The sequence below is a fragment of the Scyliorhinus torazame genome, chromosome 7, assembly GCF_047496885.1.
Source record: "Scyliorhinus torazame isolate Kashiwa2021f chromosome 7, sScyTor2.1, whole genome shotgun sequence".
Lineage (NCBI taxonomy): Eukaryota > Metazoa > Chordata > Chondrichthyes > Carcharhiniformes > Scyliorhinidae > Scyliorhinus > Scyliorhinus torazame.
In genome coordinates, this window is record NC_092713.1 from 96,176,702 (window position 1) to 96,189,252 (window position 12,551).

The 12,551-nt window shown below is 47.4% G+C and overlaps 1 protein-coding gene across 5 annotated transcripts in view; it reads right to left on the reverse strand.

The window, feature by feature from the left end:
• The window catches only part of pde4ba (phosphodiesterase 4B, cAMP-specific a), a 1,458,049-nt gene that overhangs the window by 39,681 nt on the left and 1,405,817 nt on the right, over positions 1-12,551 (reverse strand). The window lies entirely within an intron of this gene.

Here is a 12,551-nt window from a genome sequence, read left to right on the forward strand (position 1 = left end):
AAATGGAGATGTGGGTAAAACAAGTGTGTGTGGCAAACCATCTGTCATTCCTTTGAGAGATACATTTATTGTAAAATATACACAAGCTGAGCTGTCATGCATTAGTTTTGCTGGTAGAGTATCAAGTCATGGGTTTGTTCTCCCCCATTGCAGGAGGGTACCTCCTGTGAATCCAATGCATGTACACATTGTGGCTCCCTAGCATAAGGCTGATTTGGCCTTAGAAGGCATGAAATAAATAGTGTAAGAACCCACTGTGAAAATAATGTTAATTCAAAATACACCTCAGTCTTGAAACCGTGACTATTTGGAAGAATAATACTTATGCAAAGTTAATTCTTCAATTTCTTTTGTAACAGGTTCAAACGAGGCACCATAAACAGGAACAATGTAATGTACTCTGCAAGCAGGACTAAAAGGGCTAACTAAGTTAGCTGATCTCGGCAGAGACAGACAGAGAGGTGGTGGTAAGCTAAACGTTAAACTGCAGATACCGGAAACCTGAAATAAGACTGAAAATATTGGAAATACTAAAGCTACTGAGCATGTGTGAAAGGAACTATGTCACAGTGATGTCACTAAGTGAGCATCTGAGAGGGTAGCTCCAGCAGTGTCTTGGTCTTATTTAACCTATTTATATTGCATGTAAATAAATGAATTTGGACAAAAACCATTGTCTCCAGCAAGGTGTTTTCTAAGTAAGAACCCAACAAATCCCAAGATAAGCCCATAATAACGGACTAGTTTGACAGAATCTGTGGAGAATGAAACTAAGCTAACATTTCAAGTTGATGACCTTTCTTCAGAGTTACGGTAAAATGTAATTGACCCTGAAACATTAACACTGTTTCTCTCGCACGGTGGCGCAGTGGGTTAGCCCTGCTGCCTCACGGCGCCGAGGTCCCAGGTTCGATCCCAGCTCTGGGTCACTGTCCGTGTGGAGTTTGCACATTCTCCCCGTGCCCGCGTGGGTTTTGCACCCACAACCCAAAGATGTGCAGGGTAGGTGAATAAATTGCCCCTTAATTGGAATAAATTAATTGGGTATTCTAAATTTATGTAAAAAAAACTCTGTTGTTTCTTTCTCCACAGATGCAGGCAGACCTGTTGCATATTTCCAGCATTTCAGTAAGGATTGAAATGAAATGAAATGAAACTCGCTTATTGTCACAAGTAGGCTTCAAGTGAAGTTACTGTGAAAAGCCCTAGTCGCTACATTCCGGCGCATGTTCGGGGATGCTGGTACGGGAACTGAACTCGCGCTGCTGGCCTGCCTTGGTCTGTTTTAAAAGTCAGCTATTTAGCCCTGTGTTGGGGCAGTGGTGCATTGACTTCAGTCATGCTGGTGAAGGGAAAGAACTCAACCATAATTTCTGCTCACCACTCAGTGATACCTGATAAAAGATTTACAGATGTCATTCAGAACAGTATAAGGCTGGGCTGTGATGGCCTTCATGTTAAATAGCCAGTTGAACTCAATATCTCAGCTCACATTTGAAAAATCATTAATGGGCTTGGTACCCTAGAACTGTTGCTACCTATGGAATTATGCTGCTGAAACAGTCAGCCCCCTCAAGGGACAAAAGGAAAATATTGGAAAAGGGACGAGAGCAGCTGGCATTGTGGTGTTCACTACTTTGGACGAAGTCAAGTCAGAACAAGCATTTTATTTTCTGTTATAGAATGATCCAATACAAACCGTGGCACACATTTTTGGATATGCTGACTAGGTTTCCTAAAGAACTGCCCCACATGTTCCTGCAGGGAACATTGCATTCATTAACACTTTTGTTTTACAATATTACTCATTTTGACTACTGCAAATTTCTAACTTTTTGAATTCAGGATAAAAGATATTTATTCTGAATAATACCATTTCATTAAGACTTTCTTGGTTTGTACCCAATAATTCTTTTGCAGCTTTAATATCTTCAGGCAAACTAGTTACATTCAAAAGTATGTATTTTCTAATTTTTAGTAAAACCTTTATGAATATATGGTTGAAGATCTCTTTTTCTTCCTTCCTCCTTTTCTGCTAAATTCCTGCTCTCTGCCAAAGCACTGATTCCTTGCTGGTGAGGAAGGTTTCATGGCATCAGCTCCCCTCTCGCAAACTGCCTCCTTTTACATGTATGTCTGGACATCGAGTAACAATGGGGACATTATGATCATATCTTCACTGTATAAGCCTCTTCTGCCACAGTACACTGAAGGGTTGGTAACTATGATAAACCCCTCAGGCTGCATGTTTGGCATGAAACGAATATTATTAATACAAGCTGCAATTGTAAGTGTAGGGAGGCAGCACCTCAGACGTCCACATACTTTACTAATAAAAACTGCTCTGTTTTGTACTTCTGAAATATCAATTTTGAGCTGTCATGAAGTGTACTTCTATAAATTTTATGAATAAAGTATATTTTTGGAAACAAAATGATGATCCGACCTTTTCCCAATTTTTAATTTCTAACAAGTATCATATGGTAATACGTAGCAATAGCAACTCCAGAGACAATTAGAACCAATTAATTGATGTTATGCTGGTCAGTAAATTTATGAAAAAAGATGCCTGGAGGAGCACAGGGATTTAACAAATACAGGATGATTAAAGGAAGACATAAACTCGAATTAGGTGTTCACACTTTCACAGGGATTTTATGGAAATTGAATTATTTTCCAACTAGTCTGTCAAGTAAATCACTTCACAAAAGATTAATGATGTGCAGCAGCAAAACGACACATGCAGAAATCCATTAGTGAGAGGTTGTAAATACCACTGATGCCAATCAACTATCTTATAACTTAGTGTAGTATAGCTTGGATAACTAAATGAGGAAAATACTGATTTCCAGCAAGCCTCACGTCTTCACTTTTTGTAAATCAAGTTATCTTTAAACAAACGTGTGAGCTGCATCTGTGTATCATATGAAGCACCAAGCACCATGTGAAGCTATTGCATCACCCACAGTTTTAGTTTGTCACATGTCCACAATTCAACATAGATGGAAGAATGTGGATGAAAATTAAACATTTGTGAATTTGTGTTTACATAATGGTGAAACTTCCCAGGTCCTTTAGCATTGGACTGGGAGGCAGGCAGGCTTGCAAAATGGCAGGGATGTTGGGGGGGGGGGTAAAGTACCCAATGTCTCCTGACCACAATGCTATATTTCCAGTGGCCTGAGTGTTGGTGGATCAGCTGCCCATTGGGGCATCTGAATCCGAAGATATTTTGTCCGGATTACACCAGCTGGCAAGTGAGGAAACCACCTAGTGTAACTTGGCAGCCTCCCAGTGGGTACTAGGGGTGGGACCACCCTTCACCGAAGCCTCCTGCACTAACAGTTTCCCCACACCCCTCTCTCTCAATTTATTCCTCTTTAAGGGCACCAGATAGGGGCTGGTTTAGCACAGGGCTAAATCGCTGGCTTTGAAAGCAGACCAAGGCAGGCCAGCAGCACGGTTCAATTCCCGTACCAGCCTCCCCGAACAGACGCCGGAATGTGGCGACTAGGGGCTTTTCACAGTAACTTCATTTGAAGCCTACCTGCGACAAGCGATTTTCATTTTTTTCATTTTTCAGATCATTGAGGCATCCTCCTCCTGGACCTTCAGCCTCAGTGGTGGACACCAATGATGGCACTGCTGGGGCTATTGAGCTTCTGGTTCTCCGATTGCACCAGTAGCTTTTGGTGACATGCTGCATCTTTAATTGGATGATAGCCCTGCTGTCAGTCATTTAATTGGTCACATGCTGCAAACGCCATCCAGATCACACCAACTACCAAAGCAGGACTACCTCCCGCCCTTTGGTGGCACTTTTGCCCGCTCCACAAAGTTCAGCCCAATCAGCCCAATGTTTTACAAGTTTGCTTGTATTAGAATATCTAAGTAAAAAATAAAAATTTGAAGGAACTCGCCTCTCAATCGTTTAGTCTGGCATTGACTCGCACAGATCAGAAGCGCCCCAAGTTTGAATCCTAGCCCACAGTGGGCTCATCTTAGTTAGGGTGTTTGGCCACAAAGCACCAGTGACTGTTATTCAATGTAACATGTAGGATGTAGAATGTGTTTGGGTGATTTCTGAGAGATATGGTAAGGTGATATTTGAAAAAAGGTTACTTTCCTTCTTTAGGGCAGCGAGCTATAATTGGTCTCAATGGTGCTGCACTAAGGAGAGAAACATGCAGCCTATGTCTCTGTTCTTGATCTCTACCCATGACTTAATTCTTCCCTTTACGAGGTATTTGTGGATGTCAGTTGCAGCTAAAACCAGACTGAAATCTGACGTTAGTTAAATTGGTCACTTACCATCCAGGCTTGCACATAAAGAATGGACACTGGAGAAAATGCCAGAAAGCTATTCAGGAAAAATACTTCAGCAGGTGCCACCATTTCAAAAGGAGAGGGAAATTAACCTTTAACCAACATAAAATAATGCAAATATATTAGGCTGGATTTTCGTTAGATCGGGCCAACTCCAAAGGCCATTAAGAAGGTAGGTGGGATCCACCTTCTTGGATGTTGAATCGTACCCCCATCTCTGGCAGATCAGGGGGAGGGTTCTCCGAGCTTCCGTGGCGAAATCGGGCTCAGTGCGGGGAAGGAGAATGGGGTCTCAGACCCGCAGCGATTCTCCACGGACTGGAGAATCGCCACCAGTCACGTGCGCGGTCGATGTGGCGCTGGTCGTGGGTCATTGAAATCGGCTCCCGCGCCGATTCTCCGCGATCGACTGGCCGAGTTCCCGCCGGCATGGTTCCAACCTAGTTCCACCCGGCGATTGCTCGGACCCGTGGCTGCGCTGGCCGTCCTGGTAAGGGGGCGGAGGGATCAGACTCAGGGGTGAGGGGGACTCCACGACGGACAGGCCCGCGATCAGGGGCTACCGATCGGCGGGTGGGCGGGATCTGGGGGGCCTATCATCTTCCCCGCTGGCCCGCGTGGCTCCACCATGTCGCGCGGGGGCCGGCGCGAAAACGGCCGGCGCGAGCATGCGCGGATCCGCAGCCAGAAGCGCAGGGCCCCGTATCGGCAGAAGGAGCTGCGCGGTGCACACAAGGGCCCTGCCAATCCTCTTAAAACCAGAGAATCACTCCGGACTACTCATTTCAGCAGGGGAGTTGAGTTCACAGTTTTTAAGAGGCTGTTAAAAAAATAGCAGACTTTGGTATGTTTGTGAATAGAAGCTTGATTTTTTTTAAAGAACATATTGATCACTTGAGAGGTTTTACATTTTTTGAATGGATTCCATGAATAAGATTTATTTGAGTATTAAGTGTTTATGAGTGAGAGCTCACTCTCTTGGATCGTTAGAACTTTAATTTTTTTTTCATCTCCACATGGTCCCTGAGGTCTGCCCATTGTGGGCACTGGATAAGATGTTACGGAGGTGGCATGGTGGGTTATGAGGAGTGAAGGAGGTAGCATGGGGGTATGAAATGAAAGAGAAAATGCTGGAAAATCTCAGCAGGTCTGTCAGCATCTGTAGGGAGAGAAAAGAGCTAACGTTTTGAGTCTGATGACTCTTTGTCAAAGCTCGGGGGTATATGTAGCATGGGGATACACATGGCAGCATGAAGGTAGCATGAGGGGGTGGGGTGGATGGGGGATGAGGGTAAGGGCTAGAGGGACTTACAGTCTTTTGTACAACTGGGTTGAAGCCTCAGAGAACTTTCTAATCAACCTGCCTCTGCAGTCGCTTGTGGCAGTCCCAGAACTGCCTCCGAGAGCTGTAGGCCTGATTCAATCACTCCCTCACTCCCCAGAGCAAAACTCTTGCAAGCTGGGCTGGTTTTCATTGTGATGAGACTGCTAGGTCGGGAAAATCCCCAACTCGAGATTCCAGCCTCAATGGTGAAAATCTGACCAATGCCTTTTACACACTCTGACAGAAAGTTGCAATGTTGGTTCATTTTAATTATATATTATACATTGCATACTTTTAACATCAATAAAGAGCAGTATTAACTTAAGTTGAAAAAGGATGTGGAAACACTCTATTTTGTTCTCTCTCCTGCCTGTCGTTACTATGAAATGATTTTATTATTTTTATTTGTTTCGTGGTTTGGAGTTGAAGATGTTTGTGTGTACTTGAGACTGAATGTGAATTTTTGCACAGGATTAACTCAGTAACTTTGATCATCTAACAGGTAGTGACTGGTCTCACACATTCTACCCTTCATAAACTTGAGAACATCCATAACTCGACTGCCTGTGCCAAGATATGATTCGTTGTTACATAAATACAAAGTTCCTTTTTCACTCTATTCAACTTTGGTGCTGTCCTTTGGCAGGACATAGAACATCAAGAGTGGGTAAATTCAGGACAAAATCATAGAAAAATAAGAAAACAGTATGAAACATGTTTATCAGTACCATACTGGTATGCAACCCAACTTAGAAGCTATTGAATACATTTCATAACCTTTCTGTAATAAGGGCACACGGAGTCCACACCGAGTAAAATAAAGAACTTTGATTTATTTACAAATACGGTACATACACTTCCCGGTAGATCCCTACTGGGTCTCTCTCTGGTCGATGCCTTACTGGCCTTTTATACAATTCTAAATGGAGTTCCCCCGCCCCTCAGAGGGGGAGCTCATACTCTGCGTGAACTATGGGGAAAATAAGCATTCCCACCCCGTAAATCCCGTGCAGGAATTTGCACTTTCCAACACTGAACAAAGAACAATACAGCACAGGAACAGGCCCTTCGGCCCTCCAAGCCTGTACCGGTCATGATATCAACCTTGGCTAAAACCCTCAGCACTTCCTTGTGCCAAATCCCTCGATACCCATCCTATCCATGTATTTGTCAAGATGCCTTTTGAACGGCGCTAATGTATCTGCTTCCACAACCTCCCCTGGCAATGCATTCCAGGCACTCACCATCCTCTGCGTAAAAAACCTGCCTCGCACATCTCCTCTAAACTTTGCTCCATTGACCTTAAACCTATGCCCCCTGGTGACTGACCCCTCCACCGTGGGAAAGAGTGCCTGCTCATCCACTCTATCCATGCCCCTCATAATCTTGTAGGCATCTATCAGATCACCCCTCAATCTCCGTCTTTCTAATGAAAACAGTCCGAGTCTATTCAACCTCTCCACATAGCTAACACCCTCCAGACCAGGCAACATCCTGGTAAACCACCTCTGCACCCTCTCTGTTATAACCTGCCTACTTACCATTGGCTGGGGACTAATGACTATCCCACAATCCTGTGGGAGTATGAGCTTCCCCAATGAGGGAGGCGGAGAAACCACTAGTAAACTCCTAGTATAAATAAGCTGGCCAATTCAGGAACCAGCAGGAAGGAGTATGTAGCAAGGGAAGTTACTGCTACTGTTATGTATATATGTTATAGTAAAGAAATGTTATTACTTTGTATCCTTAAAACTCGTGCTGGATTCTTCGTGGCCCTTACAAAACTGGCGACGAAGGTTAAAGTGAATAGCTGTCTACACTGCTGAAGCCACCTCCCTGGATTTTTGTTGGATACAGGTTGGAAGTTGTTTTCTATTATACCATGCCCCTGTACGGACGTTTGGATGTTTTTGATGCTGCGCTGGAAAGCTGGAACCAGTACACACAACGGATGCGTTACTATTTCCGGGCAAACAATATCACCGAAAACGTGCGCCAGGTGGTCATATTGCTCACCGCCTGCGGCCCGCATACGTTTGGGGTGATTAGGAGCCTTACGTACCCAGCTGCGCCGGACACCAAAACGTTTGATGAACTTGTGAATATAGTGGGGCAACATTTTAACCCAACCCTGTCCACGATAGTCCAGCATTACCGGTTTAATACCGCTGAGAGGACCCCTGGAGAATCCCTTGCCGATTTTCTATCCAGGCTACGCAGGATTGTGGAGTACTGTGACTATGGTGAGACCTTGTCAGAAATGTTGTGCGACCGTTTGGTTTGCGGTATTAACAATGGGGCCACCCAGAGAAAGTTGTTAGCGGAGCCAACATTGACTTTTCAACAGGCCATTCAAATAGTATTGTCCCGAGAGAGCGCAGAGCGAGGAGTACAGGAGCTACAGGGAATGGAAGTGCATGCCTTGGGGCGCAACCCCTTCCGTCCGAAAACGTCCCCCCGCACTCCTGCGGTACCTTGGGCGAGGCAACGTCCGGACCGACGCCAGTGGCCGTCGGACATTTCTCCCCGAAGGGAGCCTTCTCCAGAGCCAATGGATGAGGAGCCATGTCCGTGTCAGACTTGTAGGCGCCGGACCCGTCGCGGACGGCGGTCCTGGGGACGCCAGAGGCGCCGTCGTTCCGACTGAAACTGGGACCAGCCCAGGGACCGTAACTGGGACCAGCCCAGAGGCCGTACCTTCCATGTGGATGAACCTGCGGTGACTACTCCTGAGGACGTGGAGACGGAGGACGATTGCCTGCAGCTGCATTGTGTGGCAGCTCCCCGTGTGGCCCCCATTAAGGTGACAGTACGGGTCAATGGCCACCCGCTTGAGATGGAGTTGGATACTGGCGCAGCGGTCTCCGTGATCGCCCAGAGGACATTCGACCGCATCAAGCAGGGTATACAGACTCTTACATTAACCGACTCACAGGCCAGGTTGGCCACCTACACGGGGGAACCACTGGACATTGCAGGAACTACAATGACCCCTGTTGTCTATGGACGCCAGGAGGGGGGTTTCCCACTTATCGTGGTGCGCGGCCATGGGCCCAGCCTGTTGGGTCGGGACTGGTTGCGCCATTTGCGGTTGCAATGGCAGCACATCCTCCAAACAGTTTCTGAAGGGTTGACTGAGGTGCTAGGACGATACCCAGATGTATTTCAGCCTGGTTTGGGGAAAATAAAAGGGGCCGTAGCCCGTATCCAAGTTGAACCAGGAGCCACGCCGCGCTATTTCCGGGCGCGCCCAGTGCCTTACGCCTTGCTCGAGAAGGTAGAAGGGGAGCTCACTCGTTTGTTGAGTTTGGGTATTATCAGGCCCGTCCGTTTTGCTGACTGGGCAGCACCAATTGTACCTGTAATGAAGCCAGATGCCACACTTCGCTTGTGCGGCGACTATAAACTTACAGTGAATACGGTTTCTCGACTCGACCGATATCCAATGCCTCGCAGAGAGGATCTCTACGCGAAACTTGCAGGTGGACTCTCGTTCACAAAATTAGATATGAGTCACGCCTACCTGCAGTTGGAGCTGGACCCTGCCTCACGACCATATGTAACGATTAATACACACCGGGGCCTGTATGAATATACACGGTTGCCCTTTGGAGTATCCTCTGCCTGCGCAATTTTTCAACGTGTTATGGAGGGCATTTTGAGAGGTTTACCACGTGTGGCTGTCTACCTAGATGACGTTTTGATTGCAGGGACGTCGGAGCAGGAACATTTCGAAAATCTGGAGGCTGTCCTTAGACGCCTTTCGGAGGTTGGAGTCCGTTTACGTCGCACAAAGTGCGTATTTCAGGCAAAGGAAGTAGTCTACCTAGGTTATCGGGTGGACCGCAAAGGTCTGCACCCGGTCGCAGAGAAGGTGCGTGCAATTCAACATGCCCCCGCCCCGACTGACACTTCGCATCTTCGTTCTTTTCTCGGTCTCGTAAACTATTACGGGAAGTTCCTCCCCAATCTGGCAACTACTCTGGCCAAGAAACCGCTTTCCGGCGGGTAAAGCAACAATTGTCGTTGTCTGGGTTACTAACCCACTATGATCCTGGAAAGCCTTTGCTCGTCACATGTGATGCATCCCCGTATGGTATTGGGGCCGTCCTGTCCCACAAGATGGAGAACGGGGCCGAGCGACCGATAGTTTTCGCCTCCCACACATTGACTGCAGCGGAGGAAAAGTACGCGCAGATCGAGAAGGAGGGCCTGGCAGTGGTTTTTGTGGTGAAACGCTTCCACCAGTACGTGTACGGCCGCCATTTCACTATCGTGACTGATCATAAGCCCCTGCTGGGACTTTTCAGAGAGGATAAGCCAACACCGCCCATTGCTTCTGCACGGATCCAGCGCTGGGCTTTGTTGCTTGCTGCATACGAGTATTCTCTGGAGCACAAACCAGGTACACAGATAGCAAATGCCGACGCACTGAGCCGATTGCCTTTATCGACCGGCCCCATGTCGACCCCCATGACCAGTGAGGTGGTTGCAACCCTAAATTTTATGGACACCTTGCCTGTCAGGGCATCACAGATCCGTGAGTGGACCCAGACGGAGCCAGTCCTGTCAAAGGTTCGGCACATAGTCCTGTATGGTGGGCAGCATAGACAGCTCCCAGGCGAGTTGCGGGCATTTTCCTCCAAGCTGTCAGAATTCAGCGTGGAAGACGGCATCCTCTTGTGGGGGACGCGTGTGATTGTCCCGGAAAAAGGCCAGGAGCTGATACTATCAGACTTGCACAATGGGCATCCAGGCGTGACCAAAATGAAAATGTTGGCCCGGAGTTATGTCTGGTGGCCAGGCCTCGACACCGACATTGAGAAGGTGGCCCAAAACTGCTCCATTTGCCAGGAGCATCAGAAGCATCCGCCGGCCGCGCCCCTACATCACTGGGAATGGCCAGGGCGGCCTTGGGCACGCTTGCATGCAGATTTTGCAGGCCCTTTTCAAGGATCCATGTTCCTTCTACTAATTGACGCCCAGTCCAAATGGCTAGAGGTGCATAAGATGCAGGGGACAACGTCCTGCGCAACAATTGAAAAGATGCGTTTATCGTTTAGTACGCATGGCCTCCCCGAGGTGCTGGTCACGGATAACGGCACTCCATTCACGAGTGAGGAGTTTGCGAGGTTCACGAAGATGAACGGCATCCGCCATATCCGCACTGCCCCTTACCACCCGGCTTCAAATGGGTTGGCAGAGCGCGCAGTGCAGACATTCAAAAGAGGCCTAAAGAAGCAGTCTTCCGGATCAATGGACACGAGACTGGCTCGCTTTTTGTTTACGTACAGGACCACCCCCCATGCAGTGACTGGGGTAGCTCCCGCAGAACTCCTAATGGGCCGGAGACTTCGCACCCGCCTTAGTATGGTTTTCCCGGACATTGGCTCAAAAGTACGCCGCACACAAGAACGGCAGGGACAGGGATTTGCTCGGCATCGGCCGATTCGGCAGTTTGCGCCCGGTGACCCAGTGTTCATTCGGAATTTTGCTGGTGGTGCCCAATGGGTTCCTGGTGTAATCTTTCGCCAAACGGGCCCTATATCTTACCAAGTGCAAGCCCAGGGTCGTCTCCAGCGAAAACATGTACCACGTTCGGTCCAGAAGACCATCCCCTCAAAAGATTCCCCGCCCCCAGAGCTCATTTCAACAGCCGCAGAGACCAGAGACAAGGGAAGGTAGTCCTCACAATCTTCCACTGGTGCCTCGCTCGAAGCCTGCGCAGGTCGTTACGGGACCGAATGGAGATAGAGACGCTGACATGACGGAGGCAGCAGACTCTGACTCCGAGATGGAGACACAGGATGCATCAGAGGGGGAATCCTCGGGTCCACGGGCCGTGGATGTACAACCGCGCCGTTCATCATGGAAGCGCCGGTCTCCGTCTCGTTACACGCCGCCTGATCCAGCGCCGCGTGCAAATGGTGTCCGGCCTGCGGCCAAACGAGTCCGACGCCCTCCTTCGCCAGGGTCTTCGGTGGATTCCTTGGACTTTGGGGTGGAGGGATTACTTTGTATCCTTAAAACTCGTGCTGGATTCTTTGTGGCCCTTACAAAACTCTCCAAAGCCTCCACATCCTTCTAGTGGTGTGGTGACCAGATTTGTTTTCTTTGTAAATGGCCCATGATTTCCTCTGGACTCCTACTCCAATGCTATATATTTTCATGGGACTCCTCTTATGGAATCATGGTGATGGGCTGCGAGTGGCCTTGATGAAAATGCTAGGTCAATAGTAATGTCATCTGTTTTCATTCTGCAGACAGACAGAAATGTTATCTCCTCTTTCCTGGTGGAAGCCAAGTAGGCAAGCACATAGGTGGGCAGTTAAAATGGGACGGTTAAAATATCTGTTCCTTTCTGATTTTAAAATGATTGATTTTTCAGACTTAAGAGGTAAGTTTAAAACTTTTGTTTGTAGGGCCAGGATGACAGGAGTGCTCTTCCGAAAATCATAACAAAAATGTCGGCCTTCCCGTCCAAGTGGTATGTTCATAAGGCTGGTCCAGTAGTTGTTGCTCCTGTGCAGGCTGGCCACTTGCTTAAACATTTACCAATCAGAAATTAAAATTCCCACTGTAATTTCCAAAATTATAGTCTGCAATGCTTAATATTTAAATGGCAGAAAACAGCACAGAATGTGAAAAGTTGTTAAATGTGTCATCCTTTCTTGTATTTTTGAGTATCAGCACACACATATTTTTCACCATTCCTTGGATACCTCCTGTTTGCCCAGGGAACCGTTTCCAGGTCTCAGTCAATGTTATTCTGAGCCACCCAATTTCTGCTTATTGGCAACAGCCAATTGCTCAATCTACACGATAGCACCATGGTTAAATAGAGTGAAAAAGAACTTGTATTTGTGCAACAACTAATCATGTCCTTAAGAATGCCAAAGTG